The sequence below is a fragment of the Macrobrachium rosenbergii genome, chromosome 5, assembly GCF_040412425.1.
Source record: "Macrobrachium rosenbergii isolate ZJJX-2024 chromosome 5, ASM4041242v1, whole genome shotgun sequence".
In the NCBI taxonomy this organism is placed as follows: domain Eukaryota; kingdom Metazoa; phylum Arthropoda; class Malacostraca; order Decapoda; family Palaemonidae; genus Macrobrachium; species Macrobrachium rosenbergii.
The window spans coordinates 42,389,945-42,410,489 of record NC_089745.1 but is presented as its reverse complement, the minus strand read 5'-3'; the positions used below and the strand labels follow the sequence as shown (position 1 = coordinate 42,410,489).

Genomic DNA, 20,545 nt, shown 5'->3' with positions numbered 1-20,545 from the left:
ATGGAATATGTCTTGGCTAATTCAGATTAGGCCTAGACCTATTTTCGCATTGGACAAGTGGTTATCATGAAACCATTTTCGAGAGTTTCAGTCTATGAATTAATGTGAACCTAACGAAAACCATAGGTTCTATGACCTTACAGGTGTTATAATCCGATTTAAGTTATAAAAGAGCAGTTAAAAACACGGAATAACGTTTATGAACCCTCGTCCTTGAGAAAATATAGATGACATGAGTCGATAATATTATGATCACCGTTTACTCCTGTTTGGAAATATACACTGGCTTATACCAAATTGACGAATTATTTTGCTTTTCGTATCTTGTCAAAATGTCAAGAAACTTAAGAGTGTTAGGTCGCTTGGTTTCTTGTATAGGGTAATGCTGTAGCCTTATCGATACGACAAAAGCTTTATTCACAATCTGATAAACTTTTCTTAAGTTAATGGCGCTGATAAGATCAAATTTAACACACCTAATTTGATTACGCTTATGTGACACGCATTTAAGACAATGTAAAGCTTTCTACCACAAACATTAACCAGAAGTTTAAATAGTAAAGTGTGGATATTTTATTCTAGAATCTGAGAGCGACGCTCATTCATTTTAATTATGTCATCTGCGAAAATGTTTAAGATTATACTTTTATGAATATGAATGAATGTTTGTTCGTATTGTGCGCATGTCGTAACAGCCAAGCTGTCATATTGGCTATGATAGCTTGCAGCATCGCGTAATGTTTTATATGTGTGGATTGAAATTGATTTTGTAATTAATTTCGATTTACTTTTATTTAACATTTATATTTTTTCCACAACAGGTTAATAATACATACAAATATTTAAAAGTAACAAGTGTTCAAGACAGTGTCACAGAGGAACACAATTTCAGGAAACAGCTTTTGAATCCCTGATCTCTTGAGAATTTTGGGTGAGTATTGTTCATATAATTAGGTTGATTCTAACCAGTAACCTGCATCATTCATTTGTTACCAATCTCTTAGCGTGGCATAAGTCTGTTTACCAACTTTTGTGGTTGTATGTTCACGCGTTATGCAACGTCTACCATAAACACTCTCTCTCTCTCTCTCTCTCTCTCTCTCTCTCTCTCTCTCTCTCTCTCTCTCTCTCTCTCTCTCAGAGCGTCTAAGCGTAGCGTTCGAAAAAGTTTTTATTTACTTACGTCGAGATTGACAATTGCAACCATAATGTTCTTTTCTTACAGATTAACATATGGTCTTTGTTCTCTTTTATAAGTTAACGTCATCAAATAACCAGGCAGGATTGCCAGATGTGTTTAGATTTTCCTTCATTCAGTTTAAGCAAACTGTAGCCTTTTCCCTTCCGTGTTTATAGGTTTGGTAAGTTTAACGTGAGATGCTGGTGGTTATTACTCATCATAATAATGCCTTCTGAACAAATGCAAGAAATAACACATGAGCGTTAAGAAGGCAATTTGGTTTTTAGCAAATGCGGACAATGTGCTTTATTCAGGCAATTGTAAATATTGAAGCTGTCAACGCTTAATAATCGTAAATATTTGTCTTAACTCTGGTTTTCGTTTGCAAGACGTAAAATTTCCTAATTGTCATAGGCCCATATCATATTTTAGGTTAAATGGATATGTCTACGTGATTTTTGTTCGTTTTATTTTAATAGCATTATTTGACCCTTTTGAAAAGAAATGTGTATGAAATCATTGCTTGATATTTTGTGAAATATGAAATCGTTTCCTGAGGTATTAATTGACCATTTTCATTCCATTCTGTCCCCCTTCCCCCACACTTTTTTTTCTCCCTCCTGATTCATAATTCTCGTGCAGCAGTTTTTGTTATGCTTATTTTCTCCAAAGAGATTGAACCGCTTTCATCCAAATCGTGTTGTCCTTTCATTGAAAGAGGTGTAGATCCTTGTTGTTTAACTCGTATTTGCATTAGGGAATAAAAAGTTTGGAGTGGTTAACTGCCTCTGTTGTGCAACCGAATACTTATTTTGTCATCACGTGATAGATTTGATAATAAAAATGCTCCATGAGGTACATGTCAGCTGAAATGATGTTTGAAATTGGATTGCAAGGAGAGCGAGTTTCTCCCTATAAAATCCATGGCTGTGATCATGTTGCAGGGGAACTCAATCTCATTGGATATACATAGATGCGCGTGTAAGCTTCGTTGAAATGTTTGGATATCACGATATCCTTGCAGGATTATCCTTTGTCGGGGTGTTGGGTACTCTTAGGTTTGGACTTCCAACCGGCTTACTAAATGCAAGTCTCTCTCTCTCTCTCTCTCTCTCTCTCTCTCTCTCTCTCTCTCTCTCTCTCTCTCAAGTATCACGTCTAGGATTATAGCAAAACACCTGTCAAGCGAAGAGCTTCGGTAAGGGCAGAAACGCATCCTGTCAAAGTAACCTGGGGATTCGCAAGAGTATCCTTCACCCCTCGAGCGTTGTGGTTTGTATCTACGCTGCATCCTTTGTAACCCCAAACCCAGGATGAGGTGTATGGGGAAATGGGGGGGGGGGCGGTTATTGTCCAATCTCCTTCCCTCTCTCATATCCAGTTTTCCTCACTTTTCCTTCCATCCTGTTCATTTCCTCCTCCTCACTCCACCTTCCTTTTTTACGGTCCTTGTAACGGTGACCGCCGGCCTCGATGGGCTTCTCCTCTCCTGTTTCCCCTGAACTAAAGGACGACTTGAGTTTCCCTTTCGAAATTTGTTCCTGTACTCTCTCTCTCTCTCTCTCTCTCTCTCTCTCTCTCTCTCTGAATTGTATATTCCGTACTGATTCACTATTCAGGTCACATATTAGAATATAAGATCTAATGTTATTTATAATGCCCAGGGAAACTGCGATGATGAAGAAAAGTTTAAAAGATACTACCATGTGGGAATAGTCCAGGCTATCATGAAAATTCGGACCATTATCAATTCCTGATTGATACTTTGCTGTTTTTCCTTCTAGCTTGCAGCATTGCCTATTTTACTAAAGTTCACACAGCCTCTGAAGTTCCAATATCCCTTGAGTTTTTAACTTAAACGAGCATTATTGTGTTGAACGTTCAACGACAACTGTAGTACAGTATAGTTCCAGTGACCAAAGGCCTTCGTTAAACGCTCAGAAAACAGATGTTAGCAGAGCGTCGTGGTCAGTTCTGCTTGAGTTGCCCCCAAGCCACTATTTAACGGTACAGTGGGGGCTGTCGATGCTAGTTCGAGCAACCCATGCCTCCTGCCATAGCTGGATGGACATGATTTCGTCGAGAATTTGGTAATTGAAATGTTATAATTTGATCTATAATGTTGGGAATCGAAAACATCACGATCTTCAGTTTTTTACGAAGCTTGTTCGTCATAATATATGTCAACAGCGTATGGAGGAGAGAGAGATGCAAAACAAAATACATAAAACTACATATTTTTAGGACCCATGTGCCCTTCAGACGACTTGAAATAAAACGTTTTAAACCATTCGATAATGGCTGTTGTGATTCCAAGCAAAATTATCGGCGTAAGAAAAAAAAAAGAAGGAAATGGCGATTGTAAAACACGATTTCTCTTCTCCAGTAGTCGGGGATGGCCTTATGTAGGTTAGTTTGGTATCCTGGGGATGTTTAGCATCCCGTTCCGTGGCCAAGTGGTATTCGCTTCTCTCACATGCGAAGGGATCTCTCATTCTTTCTCCGTAACAACTGTCCGCCCCCCTTTCGTTCCCAGGGGAGGGTGGGGGGAATTTTAGGTGTATTATCTTGACACTTGGCTGTTATATAATTGGCTTTTGTCGCCAGAGTTCAGTGGTTTTCTTTTCTTCAACTTAATGCAAGTGCTGATAAAGCTTGCTGATAAAGCTTGACCTGTTTTTTCTTCACCAGTTGTGGTAGCTGTACAGGTGTTGCTGATCGTACAGTGGAAATGGGAAATGCTTGGGTGTGTGTGTATGTGTGTGTGTGAGAGAGAGAGAGAGAGAAATATAAATGAGGTTTAAGCACTCGTGATATTAGTAGCTATCTCGTTTGCAATGTAATATTCAGACGGACAAACTTCCCTAAGCTTTCTTATCTTGGACCAAATTGATCCGGAATTGTGTTGATTTTGATAAGATTTAATATTCAAGCCCGACAGATTAATCACGTCAGCCAGTAATTGAATGTTGATTCTTGTTAATCCAGTAACTGATGTCTGTGGGACTGCGATTAGGTTATTTTCAACTTCACGTTTGCACTGGGGTTTGGATTCCACTGTGTTTGAATGGATCTTTCTAGGCAGAGGTCAGTTATTATGCCTCTTCCGAAGTATGAGAGTGGACACCTCTGTACATAATGGTTGGAGAGAACCAAAAGGATCATTATGCATCTTGCGTTGTGGTCTGGGAGTCTGACTGTGTTCCCATTTCTACGATACTTTGAAAGACACGTGAGATGGAGATGGAATTGTTATGGTCACGTGACCAGACTTGAAGACTAAATAAGAAGAGAGCTTTGGGAATCGTTTACTGGGCAAAAAAAAATTCCTTTCAAGACCTACAACGGAAGGATAGAAAACCTTTAAAATTATTGAGAGTTTGCATTATTCTTGCCCATTCATAGTGCACACTGAACCAACCGAAGCTTTTGTGTTGCAGCGAGAGGACGAATCATTGTAATAGTGGTGGATGAGAGAGAGAGGGGGGGGACGGTTGTGTGGGACGACTTGACACCGGAGGGGGTGTGTGGGGGTACCGTCATTTAGGCCTAAAACATCTTCGATCCAGCAATCGCCCCCTTGGTGCTTTCACCTTTAAGTGTTACATATGACGGGCGGCTTTCAAGGTCACAGTGGGCTTTGGGATTGGGGATAGGGGTCGAAATTTGGGAGGAAAGGACACGTGCGTGGAATATGTGACGAGTCAGGCAGGCCACTATAGGTTAGGCTATACGGTGACGATAATGAAAATAATTTTGGAGGGAAGAATAACAATAGTAATATTGTATTCTTCGGTATGTGATTGAATTTATTGATTTATTGTTTCAATATAGATATCTTTCTGTATTTCCCTTTACCTTCTCGTCTTCCTAATGAACAACATATTCTCTGGAAGCTTGAATTTCAAGTCAGTGGCCTCTGTGGGCTTGTTCCATGTAAATAGGGTTCATCTTCTGAATAAAAATAATAATAATAATGAGAAGTACATTTGAGAGCTTTCTTGTATTCTGCAATTAGCTTTTTTTTATTTTCAAGTTTGCTTACGCCTCACCCACCCTTTTATTGAAGTGGGATCCGTTTGAAATATTAATGAGGTGGAAGATCAGTGTTAGATCGTGGGAAAAGTAAACCGACTCTGGTATGACCAGTTGTGTGAGAAAATGCTCTCTCTCTCTCTCTCTCTCTCTCTCTCTCTCTCTCTCTCTCTCTTGAAAGTTGAAATGAGTTGTTTCCAGTTCTGGCGGTGAAGTGTGTCGTCTTGCCTGGTTCATCAGATTCCAATACTTTATAGAACAACGATATTCCGATGTTTTTTGAATTTTAATATATTAAATAACTTGTTTTCCGGAAAACTTAACTGCTTCCTGTGTTGCTCTCTCTCTCTCTCTCTCTCTCTCTCTCTCTCTCTCTCTCTCTCTCTCCTTTTTACTTCGTTCTTGAATTGAACTGCACAATTCCGTTTCTTGATATTGCTAAATGGCTTATTAATTTCTTCTTTCGTAAGAGGCTCCGTTATTGTCACTCTTGTGACAAAAATTAAATTCGATTACTCTTCATTGTTGGAAATGATTGCCTTCCCCCACTTCAGGTGTGTTGGAAAGGAGGACGTTTGGGCGATCTGTTTCCGCATTTGATAACATTGTGTCGGCCAGGTGTTAAAGCCGTGTTTCCCATCTGATGTTTGACGAAGAAGAGCGACTAACGATACGAATGTTAAAAAAAAAAAGAGAGAAAAAGAGTATAAAACAGACGTTAAGCCTAATTGCTGTAATTTTTATATACAGTGTGAAGTATAAGACTGTAGTTTTCGTGATTGGCATTCTCATATGAACAGCATTATATAAAATTACCCCCTTTTTTTTACGTGTTTAATGTCATTTCTTTGTTGTTGAAGGCTCGTAGATTTTTCAGTATCTCCAGAAAAGCTCACGCTGCAGCCAACTAAACTCATGTGTTCAAGTAGCTACATCCATAACATTTCATTTTCCGCAAAGGTTGGATTCAGTAAGACAAGACTGTTTACCGTGCTGGGTCAGTGCCATCAGTGCACCTCACGTGGTGCAATGTAGGCATTACTAAAGAGTGTTTGCAGCATCCCTTCGGCCTCTAGCTGCACCCACTGTTTAGCTTTTTACTTTACCTTGATTCCCGCATCCATCTTCAGTCCTGCTGTCCAACCTCTCTTAACTGTTACTTCTTAGTGCACCTGTAGGGTGTTCTCCCAGTTCCACATCTGTAACCTTGTGCTTCATAATATCTTTATCTTGCTGTCCATCCACTCCAACTCCCTCTTGTCACTGTCCTAAGCTTTGAATGTCCAAAAGTGTACCAGTACTTGTTGGCTAGGCAGCCTTAATTTCTTAAATCAAGAAAAGACTTGTGACCGTCGCACTAATTCGCTACGACAAGGATGGCCCCTTTTGCGTTAAAACTTCCACAGCCCAGAGAGCACCTCGTCAGACGTGTACATTGCGTAGAATATCTTAACGCGAAAAAAACTTATTCTTTTCCTGGTCATGCTCTCGAATTGTTGGATAGCTACACGCCGGGTCTCGACAAATCGAGACTGAAGCTTTCGTTTTAAGCACGCGCGGGTATGATCGTGTTAGAATGTCTTTGGTTTTTCATGAAGTGTTTCCCTTCACGCTTAGGTCATTTGACGTAAGCTGCTCGTAACGCATGTTTCAAGGTTACTCGATGTTTGTATAATTCAGTTTCGCTGCGGTTACTGCTTTCTTCTCGACTAGGTGCTGTTTTGCTTTCACCATACCGATTGTGTTGACTTCAGTATGAGCGATTTTTTTCCCGGACACATTCCTTGATTACTTTCAAGTGTAGTGCACTTTGTTTTGCTCTTTGTGTTGAGGAAATTAAGGTGCATGTTCTCACTGAGGTTATTGTTTGCAAATTTAGATCTTTTCCCATTTTTGGATGGTGGACTAAGTGGTCCCTGATTCTTAAGGACAATTTCCAAATGTATTTTTGTTATTAACGTTAGTAATAAGTGTATTATGAATGGTACCTAACATATCCTATTCGATAATGATTTTTTGGTTTTTGTGTATTGTTTTTTAAATGTGCTATTTCATCTTTTATCAATTTAAAAAATTTGGATCCATTATTTTCATTGTTTTGACAGTGCACTGCCTGAATGTTTAATCATCCATTTTTCTCTCTTTCCAGGTAAGAAATTGGGATAGCGATGATTGGGGTCCTTCGGCAACAAATCTCCAACACTGGTAAGTGGCAAAGGTGGCCTAAATGCCTCCTTTTGTGCACGATGCCATCCCCCCTACCGCCCCCCTCCCCATCTCGATTGTTTTTCCGTACCCATCCCACCTATAGCTCCCTCCCCCTCCCATCAACCCCCACCCCAGGTGATGCCATAGTAGACCAAGTAGTTGCCTCAACCAGGTAGATGATGACCAGGTTTCCCTCATCCAGGTAGTTGCCATGTAGACATGTTTTTATTATTATGATATTATTATTGATATTTTATTTTACTTTGTTTTTTTACATATATCATTATTGCTCTTGTCCTTTCGCTTTGATTCCTCTTGTGTACTTTTATACATTTTTTTTCAGCTTCTCGAAAGTACTGTATGTTATTTGAATAATATTTAGATTATATGTATCTTGAGTAGGTCCAAAGGTGCCATGAATAGAAACTGCCTTAGAGAGGTATATACCAATTTATGATAATATTCAGAATGTACTCAGTGTTTTACATTAAAGTGTTATTAACTTTATGGGCAATGTCTTAGTTTTTTCTATTTAGGAATATTTCAAGGAGTATGCAGTAGACATATTTATGCAGTGTATTAGTTAATATTCATGTGCAGGAAAGTGTGAATTGTATGAGATGCCATTTACGGTTGTACTGCGTTCGTGACCTCTTAACCTTCGCCAAAATTGCATTGTATGACAAGTGCGTTGAATTGCAATTGATTTTATTTTATTTTTTTTTTTTTTAGAATTCTTTTGTATCGTTTGACCTTCATTTTGTCCACCGTCCACCGTGTTTGACCTCTCTCTCTCTCTCTCTCTCTCTCTCTCTCTCTCTCTCTCTCTCTCTCTCTCTCTCTCTCTCTCCGAGGCTACTGTTATTCCATTTACCGAGTAATCTCACTTTCTGCGTAATTCCCGAGTTAGGAATGCGACTCTTTCAGGGTAAGGTCATTTGCTGACATGTGGAAGCTGTGTGGGTTTTGTGTTTGTAATATCTGTATAGAATAGATTGTATTTCTTCAATTTTTTTTTCGTTTTTCTCAAGATTTGTCTGGCCCAGTTTGCTCAGATATAGTTTTCTTCAGTTATTAATTCTCTCTCTCTCTCTCTCTCTCTCTCTCTCTCTCTCTCTCTCTCTCTCTCTCTCTCTCTCTCTCTCTCTCGGGAGAGTCGGTAGAGCTGCCGGCTAGCACTCGCTAGGCCCGAGTTCGAGTCTTCTGCCGGCTAATGAAGAATTAGAGGAATTTATTTCTGGTGACAGAAATTCATTTCTCGCTATAATGTGGTTCGGATTCCACAATAAGCTGTAGGTCCCGTTGCTAGGAAACCAATTGGTTCGTATGGCACGTAAAATAAGTCTAATCCTTCGGGCCAGCCGTAGGAGAGCTGTTAATCAGCTTAGTGGTCTGGTTAAACTAAGATATACTTAACTTTTCTCTCTCTCTCTCTCTCTCTCTCTCTCTCTCTCTCTCTCTCTCTCTCTGGCAGGTAGTCAGTCCTACGACCACCCATAGCAGCAGTGGTAGTCCTTTGGAGGAGATGTAGGTGAAGGCCGCCGTCTTTCTTTTTGTGACTGCTATGGCTCCATCTCATTAGAATGAGTCGGATCATAAATCCGAGGTATTTGTAGGTCATGGCTGCAAGTATGCCGCAGAGTGCGTGCAGCGCATGTTACTTGTTTGATCTCTTGCGGGTCCCTGTATCGACTGTATTTACTGGGAGGATTATAATCCAGTTGAAGACTGGCAGAGAGAGAGAGGGGGGGAGAGAGTGGACGTAAGGACCCTAGTTATTACCAAGGTCAAAAGAAGTTATTTCAAAAGTTTTCTGACTTCATAATGCAGTGGTCACCTTGATAAACATAACCGAATGATTTTCCCCATTGGCAGGCCTTTGATGGTTTTGATTTTAATGGAGAGAGAGAGAGAGAGTACAAGAAATCGAGCAAGAAACGTTGAATTTGTAGAGGAAGTAGTTTCACCCCCTGTGGTATGCCGAAGCGATTATTATCGCGAGCTTAATAGCCTTGACCAAAAACCAGTCTCTTTTACATACGTAGCCGCCGTTGGAAAACGTTATGGCCGTGTTTCGTTTTCAAAGTACTCTGTAATTTTTAGCTTGGCAGCCTCTTCTGGCGGAGATAATTTGAGCGTATGGTGGTCTCATTCTGGAATGTAAATTTTTAAGAGTTCATCTCGTAATAATTCGCCTGAGTAAACTTTGAGTGTATTGTATTTTCGATGACGTAGATTTTAATTTCGCATTTGTGAAAATTTCTTTTGTTCTTTACGTGAATTTTCATGAATTATTCTAAAACGTCAATTTTTTTGTTATTAATCCTGTCAGTATGTTTCTGTCACTTATTTTTGTATTAATCATGTCAGTATCAATTCGTGTCACGTATTTTCCTTCGTAAATTCCCATGGCATTGTTCAGTATTAATATCCCTTCATTCTTAAAAGTAAATTCGCTTTATCATATATTCGTCAGTTTATAATTCCATATCTCGGTCATGCTGCTTCCAAGAAAAGTCCCGAATCATGGAAATAAAATGTCAGGTTTGTCTTGTGTGACAGTTTTCCGGTTCGCGTTCTTGATTACTTCATGGCTGCGTGCCTTATCACAACACATTGCAAAGGGCTGTTTTAGATGGAGTTCTGTCCGAAACTCTCATTTAATTTGGCGCTGGGAAAGTTTTGTTCTGGAATTAAATAGACTTTGAGACTTGCCTAACTGTAGGGTTGGGGTAGGAGGTTTTGCTATCGTTGTCTTTTTGGCGTAAGCCGCTAATGTCTAGAAGCGTAGTTAGCGGCTTTCAAGCGTAAGTTGGTATATAGAATTGCATAGCCTGTTTTGACCAATTTAGCATAAGCCGCTGTCACTTTACACTATAATTCTATAGTATATGTCCGCGTCTATTAATTGGAAGCTGCTGTCACGTAGATATTGAGGCCTACAGTAAATTGATAGGAATTAACAATCTCTCGTTACCAGTATGCTTAGGCCTATAGCTTTGCACGCATATTAATGCTGTAAAATTTCCATCAAGTTACTGTTCATTTCACAATCACCTTTGTTTATACTTTAGTGTGTGTTGCAGGGAAATGAGCACACGACCTTGTTTGATTGATTTCGTTTCCTCTAGCCTACCTAATCGCTATTCATTGTATGCGGTAGTAGGTGGCAGGCCACAAGGTCGTCTCATGGTATACCTGAGTGTGTAAGCTTTCCTGTGGGTGGACAAGTTTGGGTCTTAATTTTTAATCAACATTGGCAAATCTAAGATTTGATGTTACAATGATACAATTATTTATCTTTTTGCATTAGTGATATACAGTATATGTGTATGTGTATATATATATATATATATATATATATATATATATATATATATATATATATATATATACATTCATTCATAGAGAGAGAGAGAGAGAGAGTTCTATTAATATGTATTATGGTACGTCATTGCAGTGAGCTTCAAACTCGCTCTCTCTCTCTCTCTCACACACACACACACACACACACACACACACACACACACACACACACACACAGCCGGTCGAGCCCTTTCCATTCATTGGTTTTTGCGTCTTAATACTTTTTTTCTTTCTGACAAATAAATCGGATTTTGCCGACCTGTGCTCTTACTCTCTTGACAGAATTGCCTCAGGGCGACTTTTTTCTTTTTCTTTTCTTTTTTGTAAAGTTATCCATGTATAGCCGGCAACAATGCCGGCTCTCTTTGGAATTGAAATGTTCATTGCACTTGTTCTGGTTTGTTCTTTTATTTCTAGAACTGATTTCAAAATAGATTTTGCCAGCAGTTTTTTTTTTGCATGCACACACACACACACACACACACACACACATACACATATATATATACACACATATATATATATACACATATATATATATACACACATATGTATATATATGTGTGTGTGTGTGTGTGTGTATAAGTGTGTGCGTGCAAGCAAAATACTGCTAGCAAAATTTATTTTGAAATCAGTTCTAGGAATAAAAGAAAAAACCAGAACAAGTGCAATGATCATTTCAATTCCGGCTATACATGGAAAACTTTAATTCGTGTTTATTTATCTTGTTCTGGTAACGGTGAGATTATTAAGCCAGGTATTATAACTGATACCTTTTTCCAAGTTTATTATAAGCAGCTGTTCATCAATTCCCCAGAGAAGTTTCATGCATAGTTTTAATTACAGAAAATTTTAAGTTCTGTTGAAAACATCCATCCAAATTGGATCTGGAGAGAGAGAGAGAGAGGTTTCGCCGAACAGCCATACTAACGCATTGAACAACACTTTATTGTACACACTTAACACTCCTTGTCTCGCGGCGTACAAAGTTTGCCCAAATGTTTATTCACATGTTTATTCAGTTCCTCTTCGGGTTCTCGTCTTTTGCGGGCAGCCATCAACCAGAGGCCCGTTGCTATTTATTATTCATGGAGCCCTTCCCATCCAGAGTCCCTATGGGGTGTTGGTTAATAGATGATAGTCCGGAGTATCGTGGGAATTGCCCCATCTTCATCCAATTGGCACTTAGTATCGCTTGTATGGGGTTTTATTTGCCAGTTCTTGAGAAATGTCAGAATTGTTTGTCGTATTGCTACTGGATGCATCTTCTGTTTTTCCTTTATAGTAACACTACTACTTAGACATTTTGGGGGTTTGTCCTTTCTGATAAGCAACAAAGTCCGTTAAGTAACAAAAATCCTATATTTTAGCCTTCACTTGAATATTTTCTAGATATCTTACATTTAACAGCAATTCCACAGAGTTCCTGACTTAAACTAAGCTGTACTTTATACTTAATCAATTTAAGAGCTATATAAACAAATTTCTTAACAGTCAGTTTAAGAGGTATGTTAACAAATTTGTCACATTCAAAATTGTGGCATAAGAAAAAATTTTAATATGGTAGCCGATAAGTACAGAAGACAATTAAGTTGAGATCCGTTAAGTTGACATTTTACTTTCATGTTCATGGCATATAATACATTCGTTTCCTCCTCCTCCTCCTCCTCCTCCTCCTCCTCCTCCTCCTCCTCCTCCTCCTCCTCCTCCTCCTCCTCCTCCTTCTCCTTCTTCTTCTTCTTCTTATTTTTTGGCAAGGGGTACTGGTAGATTGCGTGATAACACAGTTTCCCTTTCCCCAAGAGCCTGTTGCTTCAGTATTACCCTTCCCATAAATTCGGCGATTGGGATACTCTGTATGGGGCCGTTTTTCCTCCGTTATGGCTGCTGGAAACATTATGGTTAATTTGAGAGATCCCTTGAGCAAGTTATTCTCTGACCCATCAACGGTAAAATTAGATTATACTCTTTTTTGGGATAGTATGGGGCGTGGCTGTTTTAAGTAATGTTTCTCTTGAAGGTTGCATAGTTTCTTTTTTGAGATTTCTCATAAATCTGTCAAAATCTCAACTTAGGTAATGAGTCGTATAAGTTCGATTTTTATGTGTGGTTCATTGGCCTTTGGTCGCTTGGTGTTTTGGTCAACTTTTATATATTTATTTTTGAATATTCTCAGGGTTATCCCGAAGGTATTGGGTCGTGAGAAAACTCATAAAAAGGGAGCTAAGGCCATCGGAATGTGTCTCCTAAACCGTAAAATCAGGCTCACGAAGTCGAGGAGTTATAAAATCTCTCTCTCTCTCTCTCTCTCTCTCTCTCTCTCTCTCTCTCTCTCTCTCTCTCTCTCTCTCTCTCTCTGGTGTGTGTCCTTGAAGCCATTAGTTAACAACTATGCTTTTTGAGATTTTAAGCAGAAAGCACTTTATTCATCCATCATGGATACCGGACATATTCATATTCTATTGATTTATCTTGTTATAATTAATCTTATCCTTGGATTGAAAGTTTCGCTTTTATTCATGATAAACTGTTTGGAACTTGTTTTTCACGTAAACATCTTTTAAATTTTTTGTGTCTAAATGTGGTTGGAGAGATTCTTGTCTTGGCAACTTGCAGTTTTAGGTTTTATTTTATGTAAGGTGTAGTTTTAAGGGTAGTTTTTGTTTTAGGCTGTATCAAGATGCTTTTATTTTGGTTAAAACCAGATGGTTATTTCTTGTGAAGTTCGTTACTGTAATGACCAGATGATTACAGTAGACGATTGGTTTTTTCATGAAAGACCCAAGCCTTATTTACAGCATATAAGTAATGGGTATTGGTTAGGCGTAATTTCGTGACGAGCGTTGTCGTAGTCTCGTCAATTCCCCCGTGATACAAGAAGGGGTGTCCTTTGCTAATCTCCTCCGCACGGTCGACCCCCTCTTGGAAATGGAGAAGAGGCGCGGGGGGGGGGGCGATGATTTAAGCCTTAGAACCTCCGTACAGATTCTGTCCTGACACCCGATATCTCGGGAGATAGGGATCGCCTCTTTGTCATCCCGTACGCACGTACGACCTTCCTGCATGACTCTGCTGCGAAAAATGGTATATTTGAGGATCTTGCCTTGAATTATTGTGGTATAGATGATGTTACGTCGTAATGAGTTGTGTTGGTTAGGTCACCGTTTATTCATGCTCCTTATGGTTTTATAAAGAATCTCTACGAAGTTTTATATAAACTATGGCAGAATCTCTACGAAGTTTTATATAAACTATGGCTTTGAAAGTGTGAACATTGATGTGCACGGTTTGGTTTGCATATTGTGTTTACTGAGGGTGGGAAAACCAAGATGGTTTAACTTTCGTACCGATAAATATTTTCTTGTAGCTTCTGACTCGAGAGAAGCAAGGGGTCACTGGGAAATGCCGAAGGCTGTGGGTATTGTTAGTAAGTTAGAAGTTACTTAGAAGTAACATCGTGTGTTGCTTTGACAAATCTGCCTCTTTCAAGCTCGAATCTCACTAAATTCATAAAGTGCTTCAGGATTTGCAACAGGCTTTTTATCTACGATGAAATAATTCAATAAATATTTTAAGTGGCATGCCGATTAATATCGCAAGTCATTTAAGCACATCAGTCTTGCGTCATTTATATTTTAAAGGGGGGCGAGGAGAGGGAAGCCATTACGTAAGAGGATGTAAATTAGACAGTTATGTCATAGATATGCTTTACTGCGCTGTTCACTTTGAGCGTGAGATCAGAAGTGAGTTTTAACAGCCTGTCTTGTGTAAGAGAGTTATGTAAGGGTCATTCAAATTCTTTCTGTTTCATCGAGAGATTTTCTGCGACCCAAATACATTTCGTTATTTGGTTTTATGAGGTCAGATCGATCTATTTGTCCCTTTTAACTCTGCTGGAACCCAGTATTTAATAAGTGGAAAGCTCCTGATTCATTAAACATTAATATTCGTAAACGTAATGGGTTTGGAAAAATAATTCTTTATGATTCTGTAATGAGAGGTAAATAGTATCAAGGTCGCTTACATTTCATTGCTCTAACGGAGCTTTGATGTCCATGTGATCGACTTTCCTGTAATTTAGGTTAGTATTTCCCAGAATTTCTCCGGAACATCTCGGTAATGTGTGTGTTTTGTTTTTCCCTTCATATTTACGTATTCATTTGCCTAATTATTTATTCATTTATTTACGTCGTTGACTTTGATGTAGCGCTTCTGTTTAAAAATAATTCCAGTACAAAGTGCGTTGGAAATATTCAGAATTTGGAGTCTACCGTGTGAAATTCCAGATTTATTCATACGATTGATATTTTCGTAGATGATTTCAATCGTGACTTGGCCTTACTATTCACATAGTTATATAAGCGTTCTGGTCTTACTGATACTTGGTTGATACTTATATATATATATATATGTATTATATATATATATATATATATATATATGTATATATATATATATATGCGGGTTCTCATAAGCATCTGTACTGGATTGGTACTCGTGTATATAGATATTCCGGTCTTCACATATATGTGAAATTCATGCATAAACTTAATCGTCACGATTGAAGTAATGCTCTCTGTTATGAGTGTGCACAGCATTGGTAATATATTGATCGTCCTATCATGAACACGGAAGTGACGTCTCCGTCTCCTGTTCCGCTAGTTACTGTTCCCACCTGCTTTTGACGGCTTTATACAAACAACACCTGGCGTCTGCCTACGCGAATGCTGGCATACTACGTGGAGATTTTAGCAGCTAGTACATGCGGTTACGTGAGAGGTTAAACAAAAATCGATGAAATGGAGCTCAAGCATCTGCCTTTGGAGAGTGGGGGAGTTATTACTTGTTTCTCCTTTGGGCCTTTGGGCCTTGTTGTAGCAACATTTAAAGAGAGGGCCGATGTTGCTTAACCTACCTAAGCATGCTTACCTAATAACCTGGGATTCTCGCCCTGCGGTATTCCAGAGCGCGGGACTACTGCTGCAGTACTTCTTGAATGATACTCAACCCTGATATTTTTCCTTTAAGTTTCGAAGTATTGAATCTCATTGATATTACACACACACACACACACACACACAAAGATGAAGCTTGGCAAAGTTTCATTACAGGGTTTTGTGATAATAGCACATACCTACTTTCAGCAAATGTATTTTCGGTGTCGGAGACCTTTGTTAGTGTAACGTCAGTCTCGATCAAGTCAGTCAGGAGTCGCAACTTGAGACTGAACCAGTCTTTACTAAAACAATATTTATAATATGAAAGACTGAAAGAATCATTATTTAAAGACTACAAACCTTTAGACTGAAGAATCTTTTTTTTTTTAAACTATACAAACCTGTATTTAACTATACAAACCTCTAGAAGCTGTAAAAGCAGTATATAATCACCGAACATTCTTTGGCTGACAGCAACAGAAGCACATGGGAGTCCAAGTAAACAAAAGAAAGAGAAATCCGGCAAAGTGACCTTGTCATCTTGTAGTTTGTCAACACGCGAGAGGGTCTGGCATGACAGTTCGTGTCACGAACATGACAAACAACCAGCTGACTCTTCCTTCCGGACTGTGGTTGTGAGGCAACGAATAATGTTCGGTTTTGTCGTTTTTTATATATATATAAGTATTGCAATCTATTCTTGTCGAGGGAATAAGAACTCATTGATCATTCAAATGGCTGATGATTAAAGAATGTTATCTCTTTATTTGGATTATTTTTTCCGTGGTGATTAATGAATGGATGGTATCTCCATATTGAAAATAGTTATTCCGTGATGAATAATGATGTTCGTCTCTCTGTTCAAATTATTCTTTCCGTGATGATTAATGAATATTATGTCTAGATTTAATATATATTTGTTCCTTGATTGATAAATGTTATCTCAGTATTTAAGTTATTCTCTCCGTGATGGTTAATGAGTGTTATCTCTTTATTTAAGTTATTCGTTATTATCTATATTACGTGGAGATATAATTTTCACACCTAGATTGGTGAAAATGTTTGGCGTCTAACGTTTTTTCTACAGCGCCTGAAGACTTTCCCTGTCGTAGCGATCTCAAAAATATTAAAACATGTATTTTGCGACCTCAAAAATATATTTTTTTAATTTTTTGTGATCTTAAAAATTATTTACTTTTTTTTGCCATCTCAAAAATATTAAAAACATTTACTTTACATATTTTTATTCTTTATATAATTCTTGGCTAACTTAGAAAATGTCGCGACTATGTGCGTTGACGAGAGAGAGAGAGACAGAGAGGAAATGAACAGACTTATCTTTCTCCTGAGGATAATATCCGGCCATTGTTGTCAAAACGAAGGAGCCATGTTTTTTTTTTTTTTTTTTTTTTTTCGAAGATTATGTGGTACATCGTCTTTGTCCCGCTTAGTGAAAAATTGTGTCGTTATTTTTCATTATCGTATGAAGTGCAAGGAACAGGCTTGATTTTTTATTCAGATGTGTTTCTCTGGCGTTGATGCTTAAGAATCTCTTTGGCAATCGGTACCTTGAATTCCCTGCGCATAGGCTATTTGTTATGGAATTTTTTTTCCAGTGTTTTTATAGGAAACATGAAAAACCATTATACGAGTATGCTATTTATTTACATCATTTTTCGTCTGAAAAATTTTTCAGAATTTTCTTGGATAATTTGAATTAAAACATTTTTCAGAATGTTCATAAATAATTTGTGTTTATCCAAGATGTAACATCTCTCTTCATATGTAAAGATACATTCTCTCTCTCTCTCTCTCTCTCTCTCTCTCTCTCTCTCTCTATGACTCCCTCTTGAAGTGTCTTAGAGATCTCGACCTTGAAAATGCCACCAGGTACCCTTGACCTTGAAGTCTCTTTGTTGCTTGCATTCTTCTCCATCACGAACAAAGCCCTTCCTCTTCTACCCAAGAGGACAGAGAGGTTAGACACAACCTTTCCTCTTTGCCTCCTCTCCCTTCGTCATCCTAAGAAATTGTTTCTAATTATTTTTTATCGTTCTACCCCTCAACCGCAGCTTTCATCCCTCCAAGAATCAGATCGGTAGCATCCTGGAAAAGATTTTAAGAGGCAGGATTTCAAAGTCTGGTGTTGGGTTGTTCTTTCGTAATGGTTGAATGGTTTTGTATTGAGGCCATTGTTACTTTTTTAAATTTTGTATTTAAGCCCTGAATAACTCTCAGAGTCTTGTTCATTACTCAAGTGTTCTCTTAAACCCAACTAATTTACAGCCTATTCTTTGACATCATGGCATCACGACCACATTTCTGTGACATTCGCGTCACTGATTTAGAATTGGAAGCGAAATCTATATTGATTTTGATTTAGAATTGGAAGCGAAATCTCTATTGACTTAGTATGTTGATGTTCATTATCATCCTAGCTACAAAAGTTTTGTGCCATGAAATAAGTTATAAGCTTAAAGAATATTATGGTTTGCATTTATAACGGATTTTTTTTCTCAGCATGTATCTATCCTTGTTAGAAAATATATTTGGGTGTCTTGAGATTAAATTGGTTGGTGTCATTTTTACTGGAAAAAAAAGACTATTGCTAATGACAAAATATTCCATTGTTGCGATCCATCAACGTTGACCAACTACCAGGTACATGATCATTGCTTTTTTTACCAGAGGCACAGTGAGATTTAACAACGTGTCTAATGCTATCTCAGGAATGTAAAAAGTATTAAGTATACCTTAGTTTAACCAGACCACTGAGCTGATTAGCAGCTCTCTTAGGGCTGGCCCGAAGGATTAGACTTATTTTACGTGGCCAAGAACCAATTGGTTACCTAGCAACGAAACCTACAGCTTATTGTGGAATCCGAACCACATTATACCGAGAAATGAATTTCTATCACCAGAAATAAATTCCTCTAATTCTTCATTGGCCGGCCGGAGGACCTCTCATAATCATAATTACAGTGGATGCCCTAAGCTTTATATATTCACGCATAGGTGCCTCATGGAATTCCGTTGAAATAAACACGATGGCGCTGTCTTTCACAGCCGAGAGATAACCGCTGTTTGTAGAGTATAGATATTTGTTATGGAAATGTCATATCAAAGGAAATCCTGTCCTTGTCTGATGCCACCGCTCTTGCTGATAGTAGCACCTTCTCGTATGAAATTGCGTCGCGCACTCACACACACACACATATATATATATTAAGTATATGTATGTATGTATATATATATATATATATAATATATATATATATATATATATATATATCTGTATATATGCTTGCATACATACACAAACATACAAACAAGCAGACAGAAACCCAATCTGTACATTTAAAATACTAATTTAGAATGAATACTCAAAAGCTTTAAGATGCATCATTGATATTACATTGGTCGAATGAAAAACTAAATGAAAATAGCGGTGAAACAGAGTTTCATTCCATTCATCTTTACATTTTATTTTGAGGCAAAAGATGACTAATACACAAAGATACAATGCCCGTTATTTAAATACCTACTTATTTATTTCCCTGATGAAATGCGTTAAGTTTTATATAAGGTTTCTTAGTTTTCCTCTGTGTAGAAACCTTGCGTTATTTAAATTTCCCCAATGGGTTAAAGAAGGTGGTGTACATAGATGAAAATTTCTTTAAACTTGAGAAATCCTCGTGATATCCTGACTCTCTCTCTCTCTCTCTCTCTCTCTCTCTCTCTCTCTCTCTCTCTCTCTCTCTCTCTCTCTCTCTCTCTCTCTCTCTCTCTCTGAAATTGGAATTTCTCGCAATTTGAGCTAACAAGCAAACTTTTCGCAACAGACCTCGACGTGGTAATTCTCACCCCAACGAGCGAAACCATTTATACGATTCTCTCTCTCTCTCTCTCTCTCTCTCTCTCTCTCTCTCTCTCTCTCTCTCTCTCTCTCTCTCTCAGATTACATATGCTTGTGTTATTCTGTTCAACTACATACTGTATTACTAGCCCTAATCTTGGATGTCTCGTATGATTTCACGAATGCCAATAATTGTCATAAGATTCTCCAAAGATAATTTGACGCTAGTTGGCCCTCCCTTGGGGCGCTGCACCGAACGAGCAACCTGATCAGAATCTGGAAGCCTGGAAGCCGCCTGGATCCCCCTTTTGGTTGATCCGATGTCAGGGGAGAAATGGAATTTTGATGCCGGGGAAGACATCCTGATTGCAGTGGGGCCAAGATTGCATGCAATGTGGGTCTTCTTCATATACACACACATCAGCTGACGTGACCAAGACGGCAAATGAGACTCTCTTGTGTGTTGTTTTCCTGAGTTTGTGGATATTATCCCTCAGGATTCTGGCTGTATGTTGTTGTCCTGCGGTTATGGAGGATTCTGGTCTGTTGTTTTCTTGAGTTTGTGGATATTATTATCCTTCAGGATTCTGGGTTATCTTAATTGTGATCGAGGTAGGGGACATCTGAGTTCTATTTGTCTTTGGACATTGTCTGTGGAGATGACATTTTTGTCAGTGGTTTAAGAAGTATTAAAAAAAGAAATAAAGCGTTCGTCATGGATATAGTAGGAAAAGTAATCTTCTTTCTTTGCATCTTTTCCCACTTCTGTGTGGGGTCGATGTCAGTAGGAAAAGTAATATATTACCTTAATATCATTAAAATTATTTAAATGCGAAATCAGATTTGTCTAAAAGTAGAATTTAGCAAAATAAGTCATTTTAATACCCATTTCACTAGGTGTAAATTATTAATATTTTAGATTTGATTATTATCATATTACTCCCCGATAAGAGAAGATAAGCT

At 38.3% G+C, this 20,545-nt stretch overlaps 1 protein-coding gene and 1 long non-coding RNA gene across 2 annotated transcripts in view; both read left to right on the top strand.

The window, feature by feature from the left end:
* Positions 1-20,545, top strand: part of LOC136838721 (uncharacterized) — a 418,623-nt gene that overhangs the window by 332,763 nt on the left and 65,315 nt on the right.
* Positions 1-20,545, top strand: part of LOC136838722 (uncharacterized) — a 45,915-nt gene that overhangs the window by 1,233 nt on the left and 24,137 nt on the right. The window contains exons 2-3 of the long non-coding RNA XR_010853095.1: positions 822-931; positions 7,365-7,420. This is a non-coding gene — a long non-coding RNA (uncharacterized lncRNA). The remainder of the gene's footprint in view (positions 1-821; positions 932-7,364; positions 7,421-20,545) is intronic.